Source organism: Physeter macrocephalus, chromosome 4, assembly GCF_002837175.3.
Source record: "Physeter macrocephalus isolate SW-GA chromosome 4, ASM283717v5, whole genome shotgun sequence".
NCBI lineage: Eukaryota > Metazoa > Chordata > Mammalia > Artiodactyla > Physeteridae > Physeter > Physeter macrocephalus.
This window is the reverse complement of record NC_041217.1, coordinates 93,910,495-93,917,474: the sequence shown is the minus strand read 5'-3', so window position 1 is coordinate 93,917,474 and position 6,980 is coordinate 93,910,495. Positions and strand designations below refer to the sequence as shown.

Sequence of the window (6,980 nt, the reverse complement as noted above, 5' to 3'; positions counted from 1 at the left end):
TATATACACGCCACATCTTCTTTTATCCATTCCTCTGTCAGTGGACATTTAGGTTGCTTCCATGTCCTGGCTGTTGTAAAGAGTGCTGCTGTGAACATTGGGGTGCATGTATCTGTTCAAATTAGAGTTTTCATTTTTTTCTGGATATACGCCCAGGAATGAGATTGCTGGATCATATGGTAACTCTATTTTTAGTTTTTTAAGGAACCTCCATACTCTTCTCCATAGTGGCTGCACCAAGTCATAAGTTTTTAAATTCAAGTATTGGTAGGTTGTTATTTTGTGTGTAGGTTGATAGGTTATTTTTCTCAAAAATTGCTTTGGGGTCATTAAAAGATTTGTAAAAAAAAAAGATATATATTAGTTTGGAAACTGTTAACTATCCTCTGAGCTAGATAGATGTCTCTAAAGACAGACCTGATGTCCAGGTAAAATACAGAATCATCCAGTGAGGTCCTTTGCACCATGAGAGAATAGCATTTTGAGGAAGACCATATCTGATCTTGTTGCATAACATTGTTTTTTTCTTATCCCTTGTCCCAAAGAAGCTTCAACTCTACAGTTGATTGAGTACCTATAATGTAAAAATACATTCTGAATGGACTGTAAACAGTATAAATTTCAGCATTTTGTCCTTAAAAATTTATCAACAATATAAATTACAAAGCGTATGTGTATGAACTAAAAATCATGGTCAACTGTGTCACTTTCTTGTCTTTCTTCTCTCGTTAGCATTTTACATGTCTTTTTATGTTTTTTCTTGCCAGTGTTTTCTTAGATTGTAAAGTTCTGAGGGTTTGGGACCATATTTAAATAATTCTCTTTGTACAAACCCTGAAATAGCACAATGAAAAATTAGTACTTTAAAATTCTTTTTGATGAGGGAGCAAAGTTGTGTCTAAATCCCTGATAGAAATCACCCCTATTTCCAAATTACATAACTGATATATTTAAAGCTTCTGATACGGAGCATTTAGTCAAAACTAAGATTCAGTGATGCTTTGGGGGAACTTAGAATTTCGGTGAGCAATTTTTTTTCAGGCACAATCCAGAAAGGATGTTCACACTATATAGCTATTGACATTGTGGTGTCAAAACATTTGAAAGGAAAACAATACAATGGCATAGCAACTCATAATGGTAATATTTTATGAATCTCGTTATTACTTCATGCATAGCTGCCCTGTGAGTAGAGGCATTATAAATCTAGTCGATGATTTACTCAGGAACTCAGTGGGTATTCTTTGAACAAAACAGAAGCAAATATCTGGCAGGGTGAAGGCATAAATCTCCTGCAACTTAAAATATATAAAGTTATATTTGGTAAATAGCAATAGAACATATTATATAGGCAGGGCGAAGGCATAATCTACTGCAACTTGAAATACATAGAGTTTTATTTGGTAAATAGCAATAGAATATATTATAGGAGGAAAGGGTAGAAGCGTATTAGAATGGGATTTTTAATTTAAATGGAGAAAAAAATAACCCAGGAGAATCAATACCAGAAGACCAGCACTCAAATCTGGAACCATGAGTTGAGACCTTATGGCAAATTCAGGCTCTGTGGTGAAACAGATAAATGACTGGAATTATGTGGATGTGTTATTAGCCATTGGTAGGGAGAAAAACTATTTACTTTAAGGACTCTTTTGATATGTCTACCTACTTAACTATAATACAATGGAAGGAAAAGTGAAATTAATATGCTGTGAGGTTTATTTTTACACTAGTTACCCAATTTTAACCTCACAGTAGTCCTCCAAGGTTGTCATGTGGGTACCAAATACTAATTGAGCACTTATTGTAAAAAGACAGTGAGTGATGAGATACAGACACAGTTACTGTTTTGAGTAGCTAATGTAAAAAAAAAAAAAGAAGAAGACTGTAATTGCCCAATTCTTAAGAGTAAATCCAGGCTAAATCAGATTAAGGAGCCAACGCAAAAGCAGCAGTCTGTGAGTTGCCAAGGGAAGATTTTAATTTGAGTCTCTAGAGATTTATTTGAGTCTTCACACTACACTGAACTGTATAATTTCAGGTTGCTTCCTTGAACTCTCTTCCATATTTTGAATCTCTAAACTTATCTAGATAATTTCAAAAGATGTTTTATTTAAAAGTTCACGTTGTATTGTTATTTTCATTTTTAATGTATGTTATTAATATTAAAAATATCACCAGTAGTGAAGCTTTGGCAATGAGGCATGACAGTCCCTCAGCCAGAAGAGAAAGGGGGTTTACTGAACACCCCTTGGTTCTGCTTGATATTCTCTTGGCCCGTATATTTACTCTAGTTATTGCTCTGGTAATGGACTGTGCACATATAACCTGACAGCATGTTTTCTAGGCTGCGTCACATGACTTTTATGGTTTTCCTGCCTTGGGGCTTCTCTACTCCTTTGGAATGCCTACGGGAACCCACTCTGACATTTGGACTTATATATGTGCAAATCTGGAAATGCAAGGAGTTTAACACTGCAAATCTTAAGTAATGGGAGACCTAAGCCAGGGGATAAATAGTCCTGTCTCCATCCCTTGTGTAAGCAGATTGAGGCGCATTCGGCATGGCTTCTCAGAGGGTCTTCAGCATGTTTGAGCCCCAGGTACCACTCATTTAATCTTTACAACAACCCTAGAAAGTAAGTTCAAAGATGAGGAAGTTGAGATTTTTTTTTTTTTTTTTTTTTCCTATTACGCCGGCCTCTCACTGTTGTGGCCTCTCCCGTTGCGGAGCACAGGCTCCAGAGACGCAGGCTCAGCGGCCATGGCTCACGGGCCTAGCCGCTCCACGGCATGTGGGATCTTCCCGTACCGGGGCATGAACCCGTGTCCCCTGTATCGGCAGGTGGACTCTCAACCACTGCGCCACCAGGGAAGCCCAAGGCAGAGTTTCTTAATGGAGGACTTGGGGTTTGAACTCATATCTATCAGATTTCATGGTTTGCACTCTTACTTACTGAAGCAATGCAGCAGAGAGGAATCTGTTGGCTAAAGGAATTTAGGGCAGAGGTTGAGAAAGCCATGGGGATGCCTACAGTGAAAAAGAAATAACTATACAATTGAGGTACATCAAACCTTGTATTTTCAGATGTGGTATAATTTAAAGTAAATCCAGATGCTACCCTCTATCCACAATCTCTTACCTGCAACCTTCCGTGATAATTCAGATTTCTTCCATTAAGTATTTATTAGATCTTCAAGATCTGCTAAAATGCAAGTACCTTTTAGAAAGTCATTGTAAATTAAACTTTAAAAGGGGTTAGTTGTAAGCTGTCTGAGAGCGATAGCTTTGAGAGAGTAGCGTACCAGAAACAGGAAAGGAGCTGAAACTAAAAGTGAAGGAGCTACAAAGTAAAATTTCACTTTCATTTATTCTCTTCAGGGTTTCTCCTATCACTAACTATAAAAAGTATGAAATTTCAAAGCAAAGATTCCACTGAAAGTGCTACCTTCTCCCTGCTAACACATTATAATGCCAATCTGAAGATTAATTAGTGGGAAGGCCTTCTGATTTGAAAGTCTTGAAAGTGTTTTAGGAGCAATGAAATTTTTAAAGCAGTATTCCAAGTTTAGCTTTCTAACTTTAGTTAGGATATAAATAAATAATTATATATCTGGCTTAGTCATAATTGCACCATCTTCCCTCTCACGAAAGGCTACAGATTATGTAACTGCAGCTATTGCTTTTCCACATCAGACAGTTTAATGGAAAGGTTAAGAGGAAGCTGGATCAGCAAAGTTTGAGGTTACTAATTCTGCATTAAATAATTTGGGACTTAACTCCCTAAACAGACAAGAAGCCAAGAATTTTAAAGAACAATTTCACTTCTTGGAAAAGGAGTATTATTATTGCCAATCAGCAGAAGATATTTAAAGCCTGGATTGAAATAAAAGACATGAACTTTATATAACCCTAGTTTATGAATGGGATGTTTAGCATTGTTTACTTTTGCTGATTGTGATAGAGACTATAAAAGACCCAACTGCCACTTTACAGCTAACATTGTTTTTCATTGACAATTGACATTGACATTTGGAGTACTCAGGTGAAGGAAATGATGTCAGGACCATCATGTATTAACTATTGGCATCAAGAGGTTACAAGTTCAATTCTTAATCCTAAAAATCTTACGCGCACACACACACACACACACACACACACACACACACACACAGATATCAATACCCAATAGTTAACTGTCAAAAATACTGATTCCCCAAGACCATTAAGTAGTAATAGAAAGCAATACCTCCATCACCGTTAGGATTGGAGGTCATCTGAAAATTTAGCAGCTGAATAAAATGATTTAAATGCTTCAGGAGAAGAAACAAAGTGGATGAATAAATATTAAAAAAGGGGACTAGGAAAGACCAAAACATTACTAAATCTAGACATTGATCACAGGATGCACAGTGAATATATATCCAAATATATTCCTTGTATATTGAGTTAAGACTAGAGGCAAAAAACTGAAAATCAAACATATGAAACTAAATATTTACAGTGATACCTTCATAGAGAATTCCCATTATTTTTTGTCAATATTTTCCAAGTAAGCTGTACATTACCTATATTATTTCCTTTTCAGAAAAAAAGTGAGATATACATAATTAAATAAATTGCTTATTACATATTGTAGTGAACTGACATCTAATAGCTCTTAGTTATCCTTCAGGTCTGCCCCACTGATGCATCATCATGAAGTCATTCTTGATGCTTTTGTCTGAACTGTGTTTTCTATCACTTGCTCCCACAGCATGCTGCTATATCCAGCTTCTTAGTATTGATCCCACGATTTTTGAAATTGTCTATTTAAATGTAAGACTCCTCCAAATACACAGGGGTGCATGATTGAGAATAATGACCATGTTCTATATATTTGATAACAACACTGCTATCTCAGTATTGCTTGTTGGATGGCAGTGTCTGGCATCCAAAAATAATTGTTAAACTGGACTGAGTCACAAGCTCAGGATTTAACCTGGCCAATCGTCCATCCCTGACTACCCGGTTTTTAGAATACTATTTCGATAGAATTGAGTTAGCTCATTACTTTGGAGTGATATTCCAGTCACCTGTACCACCACAGGTATCACTTCCAATAATACTATGATGCCAGAAATCGCTCAGGGGTGAGAGTAGGCTGAAGCAGGGATCAAGTGACAGGATTTAATGGTGACAGCGTTTAATAGCTGAAGGGTGAAAGCCTACGTGGGACTCCTTTCAGCCTTTAATATACTGTAGTGGTCAAACAACAAAAAAGTTTTCAAATGGTCTAAAGCAAAAGCATGGACGTTATATACACATATACTCAAGGAGTGTAGATACAAAAACACATTTGACCATAAGAAGAGATTCGGAGAGGGGCGGGCCCAGCCGGAAATCTTAAAAGGCCCGGGCTACGCACTTCCCCAAGTCCCACGAGGCTGCTCATCATGACCTCTCTCCCGGGCTGCTGGTTGGAGCTTGACGATGGACGCAGGTGCCACTGAGGCCCGCGGGTACGGAAGGACGACGCCCACCAGGGGAGACGGGCTGCTGGGGTTAGCACCTCTGCCACCATGGATTCGCACCCGGCCATGGTGGTTTCCTGTGCAGGAACTGAGAAACCCAGTGTTGTTTTACCTGGAGGCATGGCTGGCTGACTTGCTCTCAGCCCAGAGCGAGCCATAGTTCCGAAAATGGAGTGGATGAGCCTGGCCCCGTTGACGGTGGACACAGTTAACGCCCGGAATTTAGTCGAAATCACCGTCTTCGGATGGCCGGATGTATACCATCTGGTGAAAGCAGGCTCCTGAGCCTGGCGTTGAGGCACCAGGAGCATCGTGCCCGAGGTGAAGGTCTTGTAAAATGTGCATGTGGAGGGAGCCACGGGGAAAATACCTGGTCGTACCTGGCTTCCTTCCAACCTCTCATCTTTCCACAACTTTTTGCAGTTTCCTAACTCCAGTATGCTGCATACAGACCCTCGGCATCACTTTGTGAGAGGAGTCCAAGTAGGACCTTGGAAAAGTAGGCGGAGATGTGATGCATTCAGGCCCATCACTACCCATGCCAGCCTCAGCTTGGTTACGCCTCTATTTCCAGATCCTAGGTTCATAGCTTCCACCCTAAGAACTGATATTGCCGGCACCACTCCAACCTCCCCCTCTCCCACCCTCCCCAACCCTCATGAAGGGGTAGTTTGAAACAGCGAGCATTTTTTTCTTAACCCAGCTGAGAAGATGGTACAACTTGAGGAGTTCTTGAAGGTCCATGCATCAGGTCCCCAGACCCACCCAGCATCCTGTTGCATAATTATTATCAGGAGCATGAGAATAATCCTGCTTCTGCTACTAAAGTTAAAGGGAAGCAAATATCCTTAAATCTCTGCACTTTTTCTTTCTGTATCTTGCTGGATAGTGGTTTGATTATTTTGATGCAAACGTGAGTTTGTAGTGCCATTCTACTAAAATGAATTCCTTTTTTCCTGCAATGGCATAAAGACATTTGCTCACTCAAAACTAAGCAAATTTATAAAAGATGGACTATTCTTTCATGTCTTGATGTGAAAGGTGGCTAAATGGCTGATAGGTGGTGGATTTATTTTTGTTTTTTTCTCAGTTTCTACCGTTTTGAAACCACTAACCCTTTTGCTTTTATGGTCAGAGTCAGACCCTCATGCACAGGGGGCAGAATGCAGGGTCAGTCAGCTTTGGGTTTCTTTTGCATCATTTGTTCTCAAACTTTAATGTGTGTAAGAATCACTTTGAGAACTTGCTAAAACACAATTTCTTAGGCCCCTTCTCCACTGATTCTGATTCAGTACATTGGGCCCATGAATTTGCATTTCTAACAAGCTCTCAGGTAATGCCACACTTCTCTTCCGAGGCTCTCACTTATAAGCTGGTAGTTTGCCCCCTGAGTAGCAAGGAGTGTGCCTGTGCATTTTCTTGGAGTGGAGCTTCCCACCTCGCACATAGGTCGGCATTCCAACATG

The 6,980-nt window shown here is 39.5% G+C and overlaps 1 pseudogene; it reads left to right on the top strand.

Moving 5' to 3' along the window:
* Positions 1–399: 399 nt before the first annotated feature.
* Positions 400–6,366, top strand: LOC102989380 (oocyte-expressed protein homolog; annotated as a pseudogene).
* Positions 6,367–6,980: the final 614 nt, after the last annotated feature.